The sequence below is a fragment of the Ochotona princeps genome, chromosome 5 (assembly GCF_030435755.1).
Source record: "Ochotona princeps isolate mOchPri1 chromosome 5, mOchPri1.hap1, whole genome shotgun sequence".
Classification (NCBI taxonomy): domain Eukaryota; kingdom Metazoa; phylum Chordata; class Mammalia; order Lagomorpha; family Ochotonidae; genus Ochotona; species Ochotona princeps.
Window position 1 is genome coordinate 39,526,930 of NC_080836.1, and position 22,411 is coordinate 39,549,340.

At 40.3% G+C, this 22,411-nt stretch overlaps 1 long non-coding RNA gene across 1 annotated transcript in view; it reads left to right on the forward strand.

The window, feature by feature from the left end:
* The window catches only part of LOC131480368 (uncharacterized), a 42,417-nt gene that overhangs the window by 9,078 nt on the left and 10,928 nt on the right, over positions 1–22,411 (forward strand). The window contains exon 2 of the long non-coding RNA XR_009245445.1: positions 19,088–19,199. This is a non-coding gene — a long non-coding RNA (uncharacterized LOC131480368). The remainder of the gene's footprint in view (positions 1–19,087; positions 19,200–22,411) is intronic.

Sequence of the window (22,411 nt, forward strand, 5' to 3'; positions counted from 1 at the left end):
GCACTTGAGCCTCCCAGGATCACATTAGCAGGAAGCCGGAACTAGAAGCAGATTTTCTCCTCAGACCTAGACATTCCCACATGAGATGTAAAATTCTAGGGCAGCACGTTAACCAGTGTGCCAAATGCCGGCCCCAGAATGTGGGTTTTCTAATCCCATTTACTCATGCACTTTTCTTTACAACATGTTGCCAAACTAGATTTACATTACAAATGATTTCAATGTTCTGGTGGTTCAGAAAAGACAAAACAGCTTAAACTCTCCCTGTTTCTTTACATTTTAGCTTTCTGGTATTCACCATAAATTAGTTAGGATTTGGATTTCTGGACTTGGTTTTCCCTGATGCCGGACCATTTCAAGAGTGAACGAGTAGATTGAAGATCTCTCTCTCTCTCTCTCTCTCTCTCTCTCTCTCTCTCTGTATGTGTGTTTTTCTCCTTCTGTCTCCAGTTCTCTGTCTGCTCCTGTCTCTGGAACTCTGCTTTTCAAATAAATAAATCTTTTTTTTAATGTACAAGTTTTTTTAATGAGTTAATTTCTATTTTTATCACAAAGATATACAGAGAGGAGGAGAGACATAGAGGAAGATCTTACATCCGATGATTCACTCCTCAAGTGACTGCAATGACCAGAGCTGAACTGATCCAAAGCCAAAAGTCAGGAGCTTCCTCCAGGTCTCCCACGCGGGTGCAGGGTCCCAAGGCTTGTCGTCTATGGAGTCTGTATGGAAGCTGCTGAATCTTTAAAAAAAAAAAAAAGAAGAAGAAGAAGAAGAAGAGGAAGAAGAAGTAAACAACCATATTGCTTTGAAAAACATGTTTTAAAAATAATTTTATAGATTGCGCATTTTCTAAATGATCGTTAATTGATGGGAGGGGGTTCCCAACCTTATTCATGTCCCCTTGGTATTAGGCTTTTGTTCAGCAGCGTTGAATATGTCATTTTCTCCCGCAGACTGCATTTCTAGGGGTGTAATTGCTGTCTCCATGTAAAAGACAACTCATGTGCATAAATTTCCACTCCCTGAACGGAGACTCTGCCTCCCCTCATTTTAATGCAGATGTGATTGGGGGTAGAGTTACACTTACTTCCCCAAGCAAATGAAACAGATTACACATTAAATATTGTGTTTGGAACCAGGTGCACAGAAACAACCAATTACCTAGACAGCTCATCAAGTCCTGAAATGTTTACCACATAGGTTTTTTTTTTGTTTTGTTTTCTCTTTAAACATTTGGCAAATCATTCTAAGGCTTTGATTTCTCCATAACGCACAGAATATACTTATTAATAAAGGCCCCTTTTGTGTGTGATTCATCAACAGTTGACTCACCACAGTCTTGAAAGCAACGTCTGAAACTTTCTGAAATGAACTTCAGTTGCTGTGAAAACAAAGCCTTGTGACAATGGAGAGGAGGACATGGCTTCTGGTTCTCCCCGGCTCACGACTGGTATCTACAATGACGTCACGGTGGAAAGGGGGCTTGAGTTTGTGACAAAGAGAGCAAGAGAATGAGCTACTTCTGTTCTTCCCTTTTGGTATTGCTGTATTGTTCACACAGGACAGTGCCCATATCTATCTATGACGTTTTGGTCACTGCTTTGTATCATCTTGAATTTTTGTGTATATCATTGTTTCTTTAGGCTTAGAATGGGGGAGGAGGGCAGGTTCATTATCCTGAAAGGCAGATGTGCCCATGTGTTCTCTAAAGACTTGTTTCTGTTATTTCAGGAGACTTTTACCACTTCCTGAGGAGAGACAGTTTTAGATTTCCAAGAGGTCATTAACCTTCCAAAGAATGTGAAGAATAAATAGTGCCGGGGCCCTGGAAATGTAATTGTTGCTGTCTATTAGGAAAACGGGAAGGTCTTGCAGTGTCGATGCCTGGAAGTTAGTGGGAGGGAAGACTGGGAATAAGGCGCCGAAAAATGTTATTGGAAACTCTGTAGACAGGCTTAGTGGTAAATGACTTGGAGATCAACCATCTGTTGGGTGGAATAATTGAGGAAGACGGACACGCTGAGAGCATCCCAAATGCTTAAACCATTTATCATGTCAACTTGCTTTGGAAGTTAGGGGGAGCTCTAAGCAAATGCACAATAGAAAAAATTCTGTGCATATGGAAGGAGGGACAGAAACTGTAAACATTTGGCGGGGGTGGGGAAGAGTTAATACAGTGACTTGAAGCATTACAGAGAAGATGAGACATTTAGATGTGAGAGAATAAGAATTTACAAATCCAAGCCAGTACTGTTGCATGGCAGAAGACTAAAAACTGCCAACAGCACTGATCCCATAGAAGTATCGAAATCCTGTATACTCTACTTCCAACCAATATAATGTGCTTGGAAAATTACCAGAGAATGGCCCAAGTGCTTGGGCCCATGCATCCACATGGGAGGCAGAAGAAGCTCCTGACTTCTTGGCTTAAGAACAGCCTTGATCTGGCTATTGTAGCCATGTGGGGAGTAAACAGATGCAATATCTCTTTCTCTCCGTCTTTCTCTGTGTAACTTTGCCTTTCAAATAAAGTAAATAAATCTTAAATAAAGAACTTACGAGTTGCTCCCATATATTGTGGTCAAAATGGAAACTGGTACAAGGTCTGTGGAAGGCAAGTTAACTCTCTTGCAAAATTACAAAAACATATACTTCACCTCACAATCCCATTCTAGAGATATATTCTGCACATATCCCCCACCCAATTGCAAAATGACAATGTAGGTAAAAGGCTTTCATTGTAACACTGTCATTGTAACACTATATACATATATAAAAGCCAAAGAATTAGAACAACCTAACTGCCTATCAGTAAGATCCTGAATTAGTAAAATTATGATGATCCTCACAACAGAACACTATGATTGATTTCTAAATAATAATAAAGAAGTTGTTCTAAAAGCAGGCAGGCAGACAGACAGAGATACCCCATTTGCTGGTTACTTCTAATAGTTAAGGGTAAAATGATCTGAAGTCATGAGGCTGCAACTCTATCTGGGCCTCTTATAGGATGCAGGTTTTCAACTCCTTGAAATCACCTCCTGCCTCCCAGATTCTGCATCAGCAGCAAGCTGGAATCACTAGAAGCGAAACATGAAAACCCAGGCACTCCAGCGGTGGATGCAGGCATCCATGCTTTAAGCACTGCCAAATACCCACTGCAAGGTAGCTCCCAATGTATTGAGGTACTGACCTCCTTAATATACCTTGCATGGTTATAAGTGAAAAACAATGATTATACAATATTCAGGAAAATAGATCATTTATTATCACTTAAGGATTTTTTAAAATGAATAACCTGCCTTTCATGGATAGTATAATTACAAATAAATTCTAGATGAGATTGTGGCTTGGAAACTATAAGGTAAGGCAAGAGGTTTCAGTATCTTGAACAAAGCAAAGGAACATGTGAACAAATTACTTATTCAAAATATAAGAGGGGAGCCAGTAGTGTGGCTCACAGATTAAACCATCACTTATAATCTTAGCCTACCATATCACAGGCATTTCAAATCCCAGCCGCTCTGCCTTTAATCCAGCTTCCTGCAAATGTCCTTGGGAAAGCAGCACAATATCAACCAAGTACTTAGATCCCTACCAACCACATGGGAGAGCAGGTTGGAATTCTTGGCCACTGAGTTCAGTTTGGCCTAACCCTGACTGTTATGGCCATTTGGGGAATTAACTAGCAGATAGAAGATACCTCTTTCACATGCATGCTCTCACTCTGTCTTTCAAATAAACAAAATAATTTGTTTCATTTTGCTTTGTTTTTAATTAACAAAGGAAAAAGTTGATGGGTCTGGAATGAGGCAGTGCTGGTTCTGTGTACTTGTTTCAGCATCTTCTTACTTAGTAACTCAGTAATTCTACCCGCCTCATGAGGAAGCCAACTATATTAAGTTAGGGAATGTGTGTAACTTACAGTGGAGATGGAAAAGTGCCTGGATATGCTTAATAGATGCAAGTGGCTCCCATTATTGATGTTTGGTATCATCACCCTACTTATAAATAATTGGATCTTTGGGGGAGACGGGCAGAGACTGATACTGAAGATTATGGAAATGATTGCTTAAAAAAAAGTCGCTCCAAAGGGCTCTGCTGAAAGAATCAATATTGTAAGAGCATTTGTAGCAATCCTGTCTGAACCTGGCACTCTACAGAACTGACAGGGATTGTGTGCTGACGTCACATCATATACCTCTATTTTCGAATTCTGATGTAGAGAGAGAAGAGATGCTGATGCCTGTCTCTGGACCACTTAGCAACAATCAGCTGAGAAATGTGGACTCTCACAGATGCCACATCATTAGAAAGGAGAAGATCAGAGTCCAAGGGTCAGGGCTTTAGCCTGGTGCTTAAGACTCCTGTATCTCACACTGGAGTCCAATGGATCAATTCTCAGCTCAGACCCCTGATTCCAACTGCCTACCAATACAGACCCTGGGAAACAACAATGATGGCTCGGGTAGTTGAGTTTCTCCACCATGTGAGAGACCTGCATTGAGTTCCTGACACCCAGCTTCAGCTTCTTTGTAAGTGAACCACAGATGGGAGCTCTTTTGCTGTCTCTTTCTCTGCCTTTGCAATAAATACTTTTAAAGCATTAACAATAGCAGTAACAAAATCAAAACTGGGTTTGAGAGATAAGAAGATAACAGATCTTTTCTTATTTGGTGCCATTTTCTCTTCTTTATATAAAGGGAACACATTTTGTGTACTCATCTATATATATTTAATAGCATAATACTACTTCCTACTCTATCCTGCTTTACTCGCTTTAATTTTTACATGATATGCTTCAGTTTACTTTAAAAACTACAAGCTTGACTCTCCAATAAATAATTCAACAAATATTAAGTAGAGAAACTACTGTTTTTCAAGAGTATAAATAAGCACAAAAAGCAATAATTAAATCTCAAAATATTAATTCCATTCATCGATACTGCTTTATTTGGGGCTCTGTATATATGTGACTATACATGTTTCCAGTGAAGTCCATAACTTTCATCATATTCCCTAAGAGTATGACTATCCTTCAAGGGTTACATGTTCCTGCTACACCAACCATGATATATAAACATGTGGTCAAAGATTACAATTAATCCAGTACTGTGAACTTGAAGCCCATGCAATAAGGCTTTTCAAAAAAGAAATGAAGAACCACTACTCTGCTATAGTTATTTCCTTAGCTGCCATCCATTAAAAATTATGTATTCATTTAATTGAAAGGTAGAGTGACAGAGTGAAAGAAGAAGAGAGAGATGGATGCCCCATCTCATAGCTCACTCCCCAACTGGCTATAGCAGCCAGGCTGCACCAGGCTGAAACCAGGAGCCAGGAGCTCCATTCTTGTCTATTATTCAGGTGTCAGTGAATCAGGTACCTCAGTTACCATCTGCTGCCTTGCCAGGTGCATTTTCTGAGAACTGAATCAAAAGTGGAACAGCTGGGGCTTGAACTGATGCCTGATGTGGGACTGCTTGTGTCTCAAATGGCAGTTTTTACCCACTGTACCATAATGCCCCTAAGCAGTCATTCTTGTACTTCTGTTTGTGTTTTGCCTTACTCGTCCTTATTATTTATTGACTATTCTTTTTAAAATGTGTTCTCTCCTTAAACTTAAATACCTACCTTGGCTTCACTCTAAGCAAAAAAAAACATCTACGAAGAGAGATTGTATTATTGGCAGGTTATAACTCATCTATATGTTAGAAGAAATTTATTACTGTAAATTGTAAAGATGTTTGTATCATTCCAAAATTGTTCAGTACACACACAGAACTAGACTGATGGCACATTGGAAAACACTGTTTCTGAATATTTTGCCATTCACATCAGGCATTTCTTTAACAGAGAAAGCACGAGACCATTAGTGCAGCTTATTAGAGATTCCAAGCAAATGTGGCAAAACTTTAAGTGAAGTCCTGGGCAACACTGAATCTGCTAACGGCTCAGCCATGCTCTCTGACTTATTACTATATAGACAGTTTGAAGAAACTTGTAAATGTTCTCACATTTCCCCTGTGCTGCATAAAGAGAACCAAGTAGAATCAAAACTTGATCGATGTAATACTCTGGTAATAATCCCAGCTACTCAGGAAGGGGTGGGGGGAGCCAGTGAGTTTCTTTCTCTCAAATTCCATCTCCTTTTTATTTTCTCTTAATGCTTTTTTTTTTTAATCCCAAGTTCCAAAACCTGTCCCCTATTATGCAGTGCAAACGAGAACAGATGGGGAAAAGTTATGTTGGAAAGGGCTTTGGAGGGCCACAGAGAAGAGAAATATGACTACTCAATGTGTCACACACCAACTTGCAGCTGCCACCAGCCCTACCACACACGAGCTGTGTATGGAATCAGCCCATAGTGCTCTGGGGGAGTAGGCACACTGTAGGAAGGGAGCACAGTTAGGGAACATTCCTTTTACTTGTGTTTCCTTGAAAATATAAAGAAAGAACATTGCAGCAGCACAGCCAGCAGAAGATAAACAAATCCAAAGGCTAGCCTGGAAAGTGCCTGTTGGCACCCAGAAGTGTCTCTAATCTTAACCAATCATTGGCTTAAGAAAGCCTGTTCATATTCAAGACATGCCTTGCATAACTCAAAGTCTCCAGGCAGGTCTTATCTCTATCTAGGAACTAATAACCTACAAAGATCATAGGAGCATACACACAGGAAGTAGCCATCCAACAAATATATTTTTTTAATATTCACAGGGTTTTTTTTGAGTTTTATGGTATTTCTTTTCTTCTGAAAGAGTTGATCATTAGGTCTTGAAGCCAATTAAGTGGCTCAACTGTCTAATCCTGAACCTCCAAGCATGGCATCTCATATGGGTGCTGGTTTATGTCCTGGCTACTCCACTTCCGATCCAACTAATTGCTTATGGCCTGGAAAGCAATGGGAATGGCCCAAAAGGTTGGGACCCTGCACCCATGTGGGAAACCAGGAATACACACACACACACACACGCACACACACACACACACACACACACACAGAATCTTCAAATGTTTCACTCACCAAATGATGGTGACAGGGACACAAGTAACTTGAGCCATCATCTGCTGATCTTTAGCGTCTATAGAGGCAGGAAGATAAAAGCAGAAGTATAACTGGGAGTTGAGTCCAGGTGCTCCAACATGGGATGCAGGCATACTTGACTACTGTGCCAAATGCATCTCTTCAGGCCACTGAATATTTCAAGGGTGAGGCAGATAACCTGTTCCAAATCATAGATCTGTCCATTGCTAAGTTGCCTTAGGCAAGTCAACTAACCTCTATGAGCTGGGATCCATCTTGTGAAAGACAGTGTGCTCACAGCAACCTTTATTGATGTTTGTATTTGAGGTGATGTACTTAAAAGCTGAATACAAGTGCTCTGCTTCTGATGCACACACTAGGGACCCTGCCACCTGTGTAGGAAATCAGATGGTAGTTCCTGGTTTCTGGCTTCAATATGGTGAACTCAGGCTATTGTGGCTATTTGATTATTTTTTTTCTTTCTTTTTTATTTTTTTTCTTTCTTTTTTTTATTGTGGCTATTTGAGTAGTAAACCAAAGGACAGAAGATAAATTCCTTCTCTCTTTTCTCTCTCTCCCTCCTCTGTCTCTCTGTTTCCCTAACACTGTTACTCCGCATTTCAAATAAATAAGTAATGAATAACTTTTTTAAAAAGATACTAAGAATATGTATACACATAATAGTTATGTATATATATGTGTGTATATATATGTGTGTATATATATGAAATTCCTTGTCTAAAGGAAATTGGCATGGTTATCGCCCACCTAAGAAGGTAGCCATGCATCACAGCAGAGTTATGAATAACTGCTTTTCCATCTCAGTGTTACCCAATTTGTCATTCAAATTATATCATTATTTATACCTAAAGGAAATGTTCTTTATGTGTAGGTCATAAATGAGGAATGACAACAGCAGAACTGTCATATTATTCATTGCTATAGGGAAGACTTGCCTACATACTACATGCCACTGGTATATGTATGTATATGTTCCTGAGAATATATGCTGAAATTAGTTATAATGTTAACATGGTTTAAATAATTGGATTCAAATATTGATTTGAACCATATGAATGGTATCTCCATAAAGAAATCATAATGCTGTAAGCAATTGTGTTACTGAGTTCTGCAGGGACTTCCTCTGAAATTGCATCTGTCCTTACAGAATGAACATACAAAGGCTTTCTATCATATAAGACTGATTTTTCTCCCCAGCTGGTTTATCAATAATATAGATTAAAACCTTTACGGGGACATGTTAAATTGTTTACCAAGTGTACCTTGAGTTATATTTTCAGCATCTTTAAGGTACAGAGATCAGGAAACTTCATTTTGATCAAAATAACTGAGGATTTTTGAGCACAGAGAATTCTGAGCCTCACTTTCTTAAGTAATGGTGATAGTGATAACTGATAACTAATTATGACTACTTTTAGCTACCTTTCTCATTTGCTGCAGTTTCCCATCCCCACATACAAAGCAACGTAGCAAGAGAAAGAGGTTGGAGTCTTATAGAGTGAGCTCCTCTTCTCCACACTCTGTTCTCTCATTTTTCATTGTTTCTGGGTAAATCTGGACTATTCATACCTTCCTTGTCTATAGGAAATCAACATGGTTATCACTGATCTAAGAAGGTGATCATACATCCCAGCAGAATCATTAATAACAGCACTTTCAATCTCAAAGTGACCCAGTTTAGGTAATAAATTATATCATTATTTACACCTAGAGGAAATTGTATTTACATGTAGGACATGAATGAGGACAGACAACGAGCAAAATTGTTAGATTATTCATGGGTGTAGGAAAGCTATACCTACACACCACTGACAACAATGAGAAGATGTTTCATATTGGAATGTCATAGGAATAAGAAGAGAAAATTATAATCTTTCAAGCTAATCCACACATGGGCATCAAAAAAGGCAGGGCATGGAAAAACTTGGAAATTTAGCCTAGTTCATATCTCTTCTCTCATATGAGTATAAAGCATGGATGCGGATGTCACACATTTTCCTTCATTCTACTCGTTGCAATGATCTTGGGCAAGTAACCCAATGTCAATCTCATATGACTCTTGTATGTAAAGATAGTGATATTTAACTTTAGTTGTGTGGAGTTAGTGTAATGTATATACAAAGCACCTGGCCACTGATCCCTTCAGTTCCACCAAAGTTGTAAGCCTTTTAAAGTTAGAAGTCCTTATGACAGAAATCATGAGAATGCTCTGAAAATGGGAACAGATTCTTGGGTTGAAAGTGTCTCCTCTCTCCAAATACCATCATGAACTCTTGAGAATGTGAAAGAAAACGAGGGACCAAGAGACAAGTTACAAGTGGAAAGTGATCTGGAGAGGATTAAATAAGAATCATCGGGGTGGAGCAATCCACTGTGGGAGGGGGAGGGTTTGGGGAGGGGCGGGGGGAATTCCAGTAAAAAAAAAAAAAAAATGTGTGTCACATAATGCAATGAAATTAATAATAATAATAATAAAAAAAGTGTGTCACATAAAAAAAAATAAAAATAAAAATAGAAAGTATGGAAATAAAAAAAAAAAAAAAAAAAAAAAAAGAATCATCAATGAGACAAAAGAAAAGTCACAAGAAGGAAGAGAGGGGAACAGAAGAAGGAAGGAAAGATAGAATGAAGCCGGTGGCGGGGCGTCACCTGTGTTTTCTGGTCAACAAAACATAAGTAGGATGTGGTCTGAGGGATGGATTGGGTGAGAGCAGTCCATTCTTTGGAAAGGATACTACTGAATAGCTTATTGCTGCCACTCAGCCATCCAGGCTGCTGTTTGGGTGGGCGGGTGGAGAAATACTATTCTGTTAAAATGAAGAGCTTTGAAGTGGAGACAAACACAATCTGGTAGTATTACAGGGGCATGATTCACCCTGATGACTCACTCCCTGGCTCCCACACAGCAGAGGCAAGAAGTAACATTAATGACCTTGAAGATGCTAGCCAAGTATAAACCCAACCTTAAGGCTTGATTTGTCAAATGATTCTGTGTGTGTCTTAGTGTATCTGTGAGAGAGAGGGAGAGAAAGAAGAGAGGCAGAATGAGCAAAGAAATGCATATTAAAGAGCATGAATGCACAATGAATAATTCTAAAAAGTCAGTATAACACTATTCATGTTTTAATAGCCAACTCAACTAAATAACAAATATTTACAAGGTAATAACCATTGAGTGAATAGGTCTCAAGTCAAAGCATTGATACTGTAGTTCTGTGAAGATATTCAAAATCATTATTGTTATCTAAGAGGTAGATATGAAATCCAGTCCCAAATACTGTACTCTACTTTGTCTCATCATTTCCATTCATGGCTCTTCCTGAATCCAATTTGCTGAGAGTAATGCTTTCCTATGTGCCAAGTCATATACTGCTCTGTTTGCACAGCCCTGACAAAACAGTTGAAACAGATACCTTTAATAAGCATGCATTGGAAAGCAGATCATCACAAATGTTAAGAACTTACAGATGTGCAGACAGATGCACAAATGCTAAATAGAGTCAGACCAGATAGCCCCTGTGATCTAGTATAAAATGATTATCATGTAATCTAGCCACAGTTTCAGACTGATAGAAACATCTAAGTCTTGAAATTGTATATTGAAACTGTAATGATCAATAAAAGCAGAACTATGAAGTCATTTCAACCTGATTAGAAAAAGTTTTTAGAGCATTTCAGGCACTATGTGTTGAACAACTAGAAGAGAAAGGATTTTCAGTTATTGGGTTTATCATTAAAAAAAAGAAAGGAGATGCCAGTGGAATACAATATTGGAAATGCTGAATAATTTCATTGGCTACCAGGTTTGTATGGAGAAAGAAAGAAGATTGGTCTGGAAAGGTGACAAAGAATGGCTGAAATGGGAAACCATGGGGGAATTGGAGTGCCTTCGGAGGCCGAGAACTCTGAGGTCATCCACTCCCATTTGGATCTACCACATGGGATGGAAGAAGCCCAAGTCCTTCCTCGCAGGATCCAAGATCATTAGAGCAACAGCCAGGAGCCCTGAGCGTTACGCAGAAACAGAAGAACAGTAAACTTCCTTTGGGACTTGGGAGAGGAGATTTCTTTGATCCTTACTTAGCTTCAACTTTGGAACCGCACCCTCTCCTGCAAGGACCATCAGGGTCGCTCCAGAGGCCACCCCCCAGAAAAACAAATAAATAAAAATAAATAAATAAATAAATAAAATTTTTAAAAATTAGAATAGATAGAGAACAACAAGGAAAGCTTGGAACCAGACAGGAAACAATCAGCGTGGACTCACATACCTTACTAGGTAGGACACAAAGATTAGTTACTCCTATCAAATGACAGGACAGAACAAGTCTATCGACCACCTCAGCTATATATTGACAATGAAAAAATGGCCAAACTGGAGACCATATGATGGACTATATCAATCAGTGGATTCTCCAATGACCGCATCGTGCCTGGAGTGGTGAGACTGGCAGCAATACAGTTCTGTGAAAACTATCAAAACTACTTTGCCGGCTCTACCTTTGGACCAGAGATGGCCTCCCCAAGAAACTGAAGAGCTTCTCTAGACAATAAGATGCGGCACTTCTTGCCTGGTAGATGCACGCAATGAAAGAATCTCAACTGAATTTGATCTGTGGTGATGCAACAAGGTGGAGGAATACACTATGGTGGGGGGCGGAGAATCACAGGGCCTATAAAACCATGACACATAATGCAATGTAATAAAAAAAACACAAAAATGTAATACAGCAACGGGGTGGAGCAATCCACCATGGGAGGAGGGTACAGGGAGGGGTCGGGCATCCCCAGAGCCTATGAAACTGACACATAATGAAATGTAATTAATAAAATTTATATTAAAAAAAAAAGATTAGTTACTCCTCACTAAGGTATTGGAGATTTCTCTGCACACCCCTCCTGAAACTGTTTTCTGCACCTCAACTGTTGATACGTGCCTTGTTAGAGTTATAAGCCAGTTTGGACTACCCTAAAATCTGCCAAGTTCAGTAAAAATTATGCTTCAAAACTATAAACTGCTAAATACTAAAATGAAAATAGACACGAGACAGCTGAATAGTTCCCTATAGCCATTTTTAGGTGTATAGAAGCTGGTTGTTTATACACTAAAATTGAAATGTCAGTGAGGTAGTCATAGGATGTGGTTAAGAACCTGCATTTTTTAACATATTGGTTACTCAATACCATGTCAATGAACTCCATAATGTTGTAAATTGTTGTTGATGTTATGTTGGGGCTTTTAATTGGCTGAGATGATATTCTGCCAGCTCAGCCTTCAGACCAGAGATAGTCTCCCCAAGAAACTGTTGAAGGTATCTGGACAATAAGATGCTGGACTCTGTGCTTGGTATATGCTTGTAATGAAAGAATCTTGACTGGATTTGAACTGTAATGTTGCAAGAAGGTGGAGGAATCTACCATGGGAGGAGGGTACGGGGAGGGGTTCGGGGAATCCCAGAGCCTATGAAACTGTGTCACAAAATGAAATGTAATAAAAAAATGCTAAAATACATGAATACAACTTTTCAATACATGCATACATGAAATATAACTTTAAAAAAAATGGCTTTAAAGGGAGACTTGATGTAATCAGACTTACAACTTTACTGAAAGCTTCCAAAGGTTTTTATGGTAATGTTTTGGGTAAAATTTGCCCCTAGTGTTTATACTCCTTTTTTAAAAAAGGATTTATTTACTTTCACTGAAAGACAGATTTACAGAGAGAAGGAGAGACAGAGAGAAAGATCTTTCATTCACTGGTTCATTCCCTGACTGGCCACAACAACCAGAGATGAGCTGATCTGAAGTCAGGAGTAAGGAGCCTCCTCCAGGTCTCCCACATGGTTGTAGGGTCCCAAGGCTTTTGGCCATCCTCAACTGCCTTCCCAGGTCATAAGCAGGAAGCTGGATGTGAAGTGGAGCAGCTGGAACAAAAAAACAGCACCTATATGTGATCAATCTTGTTGCATGCAAGGCAAAGATTTAGCCACTGGTCTGTCACGCCAGGTCCTAGTGTTCATACTTGAAGGTGTTTACTTTTTGTGGGTGCATATGAATACAGTTATAGGAAGTAACGTGAGGTTTATTCAGAATTCACAGCTATGATTAAAACAAACACGCACACACACAAACCTGTTAGGATCTTTTTTCTCCACAATTAACAGAAGCCCAACTCAAACCCACATAAGGATAAAGATTTTATTATCTGAAAATTTGCATTTTTCCTACACTCCCAAGAACTGGAATGTTGCTGGGTTTCAAAAAGAACTGAAATAGGGGCCGGCATGATGGCTTACTGACTAATCCACTGCCTGTAGTACTGGCATCCCATATTGATGCTGGTTCAAGTCCCAGCTGTTCCACTTCCCATCCAGCTCACTGCCTATGCCTTGGGAAAGCAACAGAGGATGGTCCAAGTCCTTGAGTCCCTACACCACATGGGAAACCTGGATGAGGCATCTGTCTCCTGGTCTTAGATCAACTCAGCTCTGGCAGTTGCAGCCATTTGGGGACTGAAGCAGTGGAAGCAAGATTCTTTCTGTCTTTAACTTCTCTGTAAATCTGCCTCTTCATTAAAAATAAATAAAATTTAAAACAAATAAACCAAAAAGTGGAACAGCACTCATGTACCATGGGCATTCTCTGTCTTTGTTTCTATGACTTGGTTTTACTGTCTTGCTGGTGGTATTCATGAGAATACACAGTTAACACTGCCACCAGGCTGTGTGTTGATGTTTCCTCTATGTCAAACAATAGCTTATATTCTATGGCTGGTTTATTTAGCTACTCAACAACATTAACAAGTTCTCAGTGTCTTTTGTTTTCAACTCAGCCAACCCTAACATGCCAGCCACAATGATCTCTGACAAGCAGAATTCAACCTGAGATACGTAGAGTTCTGATAACTTACTTAAGGTCATACACATATTCCACAGAGGGATTCTGAATCCAGGCTGTCGGCCACTGTGCCACACAGCTTTTTGCTCTGATGCTGGGGAGCACAGCACCTTTCAGGGATGGTGAGCCAGGCATAGGTGGGGTGGCTTCTATAGAACTATCTAGGGAATTATCATGGCTCCTACTGCTTGCCACACTGTCATGTTCTGGGTCAAATTCATCTCCAGATCTTGGGATTGACTGAGTCAGTTCAAACCACTTTATTTACCACTGAGGTCCTGGTTAAGAAATCAGGGAGGGGAGGTCAGAGGTCAGAGGTAGCTGTATCAGAAGTAAGTTGCCTGTAAATGGAGAGTTGTACTTGCAAAGGTGATTCCCAGCACAGAAAAGGTACAGTGGATGGCTATGTCAATAGAAGACAGTTTTTCCAAACTCCAGAAGAGGCAGCATGCTATAACAGGACACATTTGAGGGCTGGAATTGAGATTCAATCTCTATAACAGAACAGCAAGAAACTCTTTAGAGATGTTATGGTATCCTTTTGGCAAAGGATGAGGAAAATTCTCTTCATTGGACATTAACCAGGAAAGATATTTTTCAATGTCAAGCTCCCAATCTTACTATCTGTGACTACTTCTCAGTAGTGGAAACTAGGGAGTTCTGGGAATCAAAGACATACACAGAAACAGAATTTAGATAAATGTCAATACTGTAGAAAGGAGAAAATGAGGAGTTATCATGGATAACTCTTTCCATGAAATACAAAGTAGAAATATAAGGTTTTCTGTGAAGAGTGCAATATAATGAATCTTTGCATTAAGAGGAAGATATCGTCAAGAATGCTGGGAAATACAAAGAGGACTTTGATTATATTCACAATGTTTTATTTCCTCTACTACATGATGAGCACATTGTATGCTATATTATTCTCTGTGCCTTTTCCTCCTGGAGCAATTCATTAAATGAAAAAGCGTGGTTTCACTTTGATATTTGGGACTTTGTCATTTATAATTCAATGAATTGTCATTAGTGAATAATGGGATTAAGAGGATATGCGTTTTTGAAGTTTTCTCCCTTCCAGAAGGAAAGACTAGGTCTCAGGTCCCCAAACCTAGATGATCAGCAGTATTTCTCATATCATGATGCTATATACCCCCACCTCCTTTGCCATCCCTACCCTGTTGGAATTGTTTCCTTTTACATGTCGGTACTCAGTTGCATCCTACAATTTGCCATCGCCCCAGTTACACCAAGGAGTGGGTGTAGTAGAAATTCAATATCCACTGGTATGTGTCATTGTTCCTGAGTCAACTTTGCTTTTCAAAAACACAATATGTTATTAAACAAAAATCTCTCCTCTGTTCTGAGCAACAGGATAGCAGTTGGGCTGTTTTAATATATATTTAAGAAAATGGTTACACACTTAGTCCACTCAAAGGCTAATCACCTGCCAAGGTCTATGGGGAGTTGCTAGGGTGGGTCCCCCGTACCAATTCTGGAGTCACATAATGGCAACATTTTGCTATAAAATGCTAACTTCTCTTCTGTTGTACTTCTGCTGTTATTCAGAAACAGCCAAATGGATGTTATTGAAATCCGGTCCCAAAAAAAGGTTGAAATTGCTCCCCAGCTGGGCCAGAGACCCTGTGTGCCAAATTTCAGCCTAAAGAGAATTCTTATATTTGAGTCTCTGTGAGCAGCTGAAAATATGAGGTTTGGGGTGGAAATGCTAACAGACTCTTAACTATCATTTTGCAAACCATGTGATTATAACACAATGCAAACCTCCTCTGGAGCAACTCTCTGGCAAAGGCAACAGAAGCAAGACGTCTGGGCCCTGAAGCTCTGTCTTTACAAGCTTCTGCAGGGCTAGCAGCAGGCAGGGGAGGCCTGGCGATGACATTGTCAACATGGCTGTTCTGGCTGGCGTTAAAAGATGGGCCCCACTGGTGAATTTCTAATAAATAACAGGAAAGTGTGCAATTCATTCCTTTACAGGCTCCTTGGAACACAGCTTTATGGTCAGCATTGCTTGTTCTGGAAGCATTATCGCCAACACAGTGCTTGATTCCAACCAGACATGAATTGTTTGCCACCTCGAATCCCATTGGCTCAGTCACACTTGCTTGCATTCCAACTTGGCAAAAATGCCCGCATTGCTTGGCCACTTGCTTCTGTCATCTGGCATTTAAATGTGGGCTGCATCTCTCCTTAGTAACACTCAGGGCCACAAAGATGCTTTGGTTCCCGGCTTCAAACACATGTTCCAGGCAGTGAGTACCCAACTGTAGGTAGAGTTCCCACAGGCAGTTCATTCATGCAGTTCTCACTTGATGGCGATGCGGCAGAGCTGCTGGAGGGTGGCACATCAGTGTATCATTTGCAGAAGAACTCCTCACTGGGCCTCCCACTATGTTGCTCCTCTTCGAGGACTGCAAAGGAAAGCACACTGCTCCCAAAGCCCAGTCAGACTGGGACAAATCTGTTTCTTTCAGTTACCAGTTGGTCTTCTCTGGGCAACAAGTAACCAGTGTCCTGATCTCTAAAATGGGAACAGCACAAAAGCTGTGTTTCATCTACTTACAATGATGATAGAGTGCAAAGCTTTTTAGAAAAAAAAATTATTTATTTGTTTTTAAAGAGAGATAGAAGGATGGGAAGGGAGAGAGAAAAAGTTCTTCCACCTGCTAATTCATTTCCATAATGCCCTGACAGCTGGTGCTGGACCAGCCAGGAGTTCTTTGATGTTTTAATATGTTTTTTTCCTCCCTCCATCTCTCCCTTTCTTCCTCTCTTGCTCCTTCACTTCCTCCCTCACTCCCTCCATTCTTTCCTTCCTTTCTCCCATCCTTCCTTCTTTCCTTCTTAAAGATTTATTCATTTGTTGAAAGTCAGAGTTACAGACAGGGAGAGACACAGAGAGATTTCATCCATTGGTTCACTTCCACAGGACACCAATTGCTGAGGCTGGATCAGGCCAAAGCCAGGAGCCAGGAGCGCGGAGCCAGGAACCAGGAGCTTCATCTTGGTCTTCCATATGGATGCAGGGCCCAAGGACCTCAATCATCTTCTGTTTTCCTAGGCATATTAGCAGCAGGCTTTATGCTGCCCTTTCAGACAGTGGCTTAATCAGTTGTGCTACAATACTATTCCCTGTAGCCAGGAATTCTATCTGGGTCTCCCATGTGGAGAACAGAAACTGAGGCACTTGAGTTAGAATTTGCTGCCTCCCAGGGGCATTGGCAGGAGGCTGTACCAGAAGCAGACAAGATAGGATTCAATTCCAGGCACTCATATAAGAAATGTTGGCATTCCAAGAAAGAGCTTAAGCCTCTGAACCACAAAGTCTATCCCTAAAAAAGAATTTTCTAACTTGCAGTGTATTAGCATTTTGGAACATGCTATAATCCCTAGAATCTTCTCATAACTTCAAAAATATTATCGGTTAAAAATATAGTTGAAGTAGGTCCCAGTGCGATATCACAGTGGCTAAAGTCCATGCCTTGCATGTGGGCAGGATCCCATATGGGCACTGGTTCTAATTCCGGCCACCCTGCTTCCCATCCAGCTCCCTGTATGTGGCCTGGGTAAGCAGTTGAGTTCAAGTCCTTGGAATCCTGCACCTGAGTGGGAGACCCAGAAGCTCTTGACTCCTGACTTAGGATTGGCTTAGCTCTGGCCGTTGCACCACTTGGGGAGTAAAACAACAGCGAGCTGATCTTCCTGTCTGTCTCTCCACCTCTCTATATATCTGACTTGCCAACAAAAATAAATAAGTCTTTAAATATATATATATGCATTTGAAGCCAACAAAAATGTAAAGATCAGTTCCCATTAGAAGTAGCGGGAATATAGGTCCCAAGAAAGAGTGGCTACTGATACTCAGTTCCCTGTAAAGGACTCTCATAAGTGAAGACATAACCCCTAAGTTTAAGAAGAATGTAATTTAGGGCAAAATCCAAGATAACTGGTAATGCAGCAAGAGATGGTATGGATAGATAGTTCAGAAGAGAGATCTGTAGGTCAGAGAAATAGGGGTATCTACTCCTAGCTCATGTATGTGGTAGATTCTTTTTCTGAGTCCATCCAGGATCCCCTCCTTAGGGGCATCCTAGTTTGTTCAAAATACCTTATACTAAGTACATTATAACCAATAGAAAATTATTTTCTTTAGTTTAGAGACTGAAAAGTATGAAATCAAGACACCTACAGATTTGGTGGCTGGATAATGCTTACTCTGTGCTTCATAGACAGTGTCTTTGTGTGCTGGATGTAGTCATTTCCCTTGGCCTTGACTGTCTTACTATCCTACCCAGCTGGCAAGAATGATTGAACAAGGGAACTGCCCTTTTCCCAAATCAGAACAAGGAGAATTCTCCCACAAGGTGTTAGAATTGGATTGTAGACGAGAGAAACCATGTCTTGTGAGAAAAGGGGTTGCTCTAAGGCGGGAGATTTCTATGGCCCTGTGCTAGTCCCTCTAATGCACAGGATGGAGAAAAATCAATCTCATACAGGAAACTGATGACTGGATATGAGAAGAGGGATTTAGTGGTATTATTTGTATCCATGGCATCCCTAGGGCAAGCTTCTCTGTTTTTTTTTGTTTTTGTTTTTGTTTTGTTTTGTTTTGTTTTTATGGAACCAAATTCCCCCCTCCTTTTTTTTTTTCTTTAGAAGTTTTATTTGGACTTTCTTTAATTTCAACCAAAAGGAGTCCTAACTCTTTGGAAATAGAATTTGAGTCATATATTTAAGAAAAAACTGGATAGGATTTTGATGTTCTCAGAGAGGAAGCAGTGTAGCCTAGGCAAGGTGAACTGCTTTAGTGAAGATTCAGAAGTCAGACTGAGCATTGTATGTATGGGGAATCTGAGAAAATCAGCCTGAAAGAAGCAACTCCAAAAGGGACAAGTTAGGAATAAGTAAGTTAGATGGATTATCAAGGGAGAGGCCAATGTGCGAGCATGTTTAGCCTGGATGAGAATTGCAGCCTGACTAGGAAGAAACAAAGAGTTTCTAAAAATAAAAGAAAATTGCACTTGTGTCAAGGCAAAATTTTAAAAGTTCCGTTGTTTCATTCTGCTATTTTGTTTGAGCCACAGACTGGGTGGCTTCAACAAGGTACATTGATTTTCTCACAGATGGAAGCTGGAAGACCGATATCAAGGTGACAGCAAATTTGTTTTCCAGTAAGAGCTTTCTTCCTGCCTTATCCATGGCCAACTTTTCAAGAAATTATCACATATGAAGAGGGTAAGTTCAGGTGTCTCTGTCTCTTGTTATAAGGAAGCGCCACATTTATTACGACATTTAACCTTGATCACCTTCATAAAAACCCTATTCCAAATTTCAGTCACACTAGATGTTAAACCCAGTATGAGAATGGAGTTGGAGACACATCTGTCAAAACTAAGAGTAGGATGGGACAGGTGTTTGGCACAGCAGCTGAGTCCCAGCAGAGGACATCCACATCCCATACTCTAGTTCCTGGTTTGAGTCCCAGGCTCATCTGCTACTAATCCAGGTTCCTGTTACTGTACATCCTGGGTAGCAGCAGGAAATGGCTTAGTTACTTGGGTTCTGGCCACCCACATGACAGACTTGGATGGAATTTCTTGTTCCTCACTTCAGCCTGATCTAGCCCCAACTACTGAGAGATCTGGGGAAGTGAATGGGTAGATGGAAGATCTCTCTGTCTCTCAGACATTCAAAAATTTTAAAAGTAATAATAAATATAAAGCAGCAGACTTTACTATGGAATTCATTAGAGACATCTGTTTGGTATGATAAAGGCTACATTCAGGATAGGATGACTTCTTGAGAGGAAGAAATGGAAGGTGGTTATGGAGAGATACATAAGAGTTTCCATTCAATTTCAATCATTTTTATTTCTTAAGCTAAAGACCAGGTGCCTGAGTACTCGCTGCCGTACACTCTATCCTTCTATCTTTCTGAAATGTTTAGTAAAGCAGTGCAATACAGAGACCAGTTCTCGTAAGAGTCCAAGGTTACATGGGGAGGCATGGGGAGGTGCAAAGACGTGGTCCCTCCTGTGCCTCATGCTAGCTTCATAGTGACAGGAGGGAACTGTGACTCTCAAACAGGACACAGAAGGTGAATTTGCAGTATATTTGGGGCTGCACCCAGGTGCTACCTTTGGTTCTCAGGCTTGCCAAAAAGAGGGACTGAATGCTAATATGATGAACAGCTGAAGCAATTAAAGGGAACCGCTCAGGTCTTACATGACCTGTCAGGATGACCCATCAGCTCTAACATCTGGACTGCCCTCTGGCATCAATGGAGGACTGCTTCCAGGACCCATAACTGACACCAAAATTCAAAGATTGTCAAGTCCCTTGTATAAAATACTCAAATAACATTTGGGTAACCAATGTACATCCTTCAATATACTTAAAAATTTAGAAAATGGTTTATTTTATTTATTTGAGAGACAGAGATAGGGAGAGAGGAAAAGAGTGCCTGAGAGCAAGAGAGGTAGAGAAGAGACTATCTCCTATATCTCCATCTGTGGTTCTTTCTCCCAAACATTTGCAATAGCAAGGACTGGGCCAGGTCAAGTCCAGCAGCTGGAAACCCTGATGTGGGTGCCATGGGCCCAAGTACTTGAATCAATACCTGCTACCTCCAAGGGTGTGCATTAGCAGGAATTTGAAATAGGGAGTGGTGCTGGGACTCCAACCAGACACCGCAATATGGAAATTGGGTATATCAGTGTCTTAATTGCGATACCAGATGCTTACCATATTCTGTATATTTTAAATTATATCTAGACAACTTATAATACCAAAAACAATGTTAATAGTTATTATATTCTATTCAGGTAATGTTCAGAAAAAATGATCTGTACCTGTTTGATAAAGACACACAGACACAGAGGGCCAGCTGTGCTTGGTGAGAGGCACCAAACAAAACACAAATTGCATAGGTGCCTATTTCTAGACAACTTGAGTCATAAAAGTAAATGAGGTTCTTCCAGAAAAAAGCATGAGTAGCAAATGTTGAGGGCTGATTTAGAGCTTACCAAGGTCAGGGAATACTAGAAAGAACTAATTTTAAATCTTCCATATCTTTTGGGGTTTCTGCCAATGGGAAGTAACCTAAAATTCCCAGTATTCGTTTATTCCTCATGCTCTTGAAAACAAGTTTAAAAAGCATTCATGGGCTTGATCTCCCACCTCCCTTTCGCATTCCGCCATACTTCCAGTTTGTAAAATGTACCATACTGCTTCTGCTCGTGCCGTTCTCTGCTGAAATGCACCACCCTACCCACTGCCCTTTATTTTCTTAAGCAACTCTCTAGACACATCCCTCTCATCCCTCCATGCAAGCAGAGTTTCTCTGTCTCCTCTGTGCAAGCCCCTTCTTTCTGGAGCATGTGCTCATCATTCCTCTATATACAAAGAATGAGCGTTACTGATCATGTGTCCAGAGATGGTTCCAGGGACAAGGATCCTAGTATTTAGCTTTGCACCCCCAAATCCTGAGCTAGAACCTGGCACAGACATGGAGTAGGTGTTTTGTAGGAGATAGGGGAAAGAGAGGGATAAAGGGGTCTTGACACTTCTTCTTTTTCCTTTATATAATTTTTCCTTTTTTCTTTCAAATAATTCACTTTCAAGTAACCACACAGAATTCCACTGTAGGGAAAGAAGCAAGTCAAGAAAAGGAAAGGAATGGGGGATGGGTCAAAAAGAAAAAGCAGACACAAAATGGGCACAAAAGACAAATTCGTATCTTCATGGAGGTTCATTTGTGGTACAATTTGTGGGAAATAAGCCAACCACCTAATATATAAAGGCTTGAGATTCATAGACAGCAGGAGTCAGAGACACTAAAACTTTGGAAACCTCTCCTTCTCTGTATCGTTGAACCTCTTCTGCAACCACTTCCTGTGTGCCCCTAACCTGGTGTGCTGTCGTCAGCCAAATATCTCCCGTATGTGATGCCCTGAATTCTGTTCAGAATACTACTACGCTAAGTCCCACTAATTAATTAATTGTACTTCATAATCTCAGAGTTGGGTCTTTTGAATACAAGATGCAAATTTATGCAACATATGCAAATCACTCATGTTCTCAAATTCCATGAACAAAATCTGGTAGCCTTGAGATAAAAAAGCCCTTGCCAAGCATCATCTCTCCTAATTATTGCTTAATTCCCCACCCCTCCCCCTTTAACATTGAACTAACACTTTCAGGCTTGGCAGAACCTGGGGGAAAAAAAAACACAACAAAAGCTGGTTAATAAACAGTTCCTTAAGGGCAAAGACCCCGTATTCTTTTTTATGTTTTCCAGTGGCTCTTAATGAATTGCTGAATGTACACAGGCTTGCATAGAGTATACCACCATCCTGACAGGCAAGTTATTCGGATGAACAAAGCCTCACGAGTTTGGCAAAACATGACATTTAAGACAAGAAACAGAAAGAGCACGACCTGTACTAA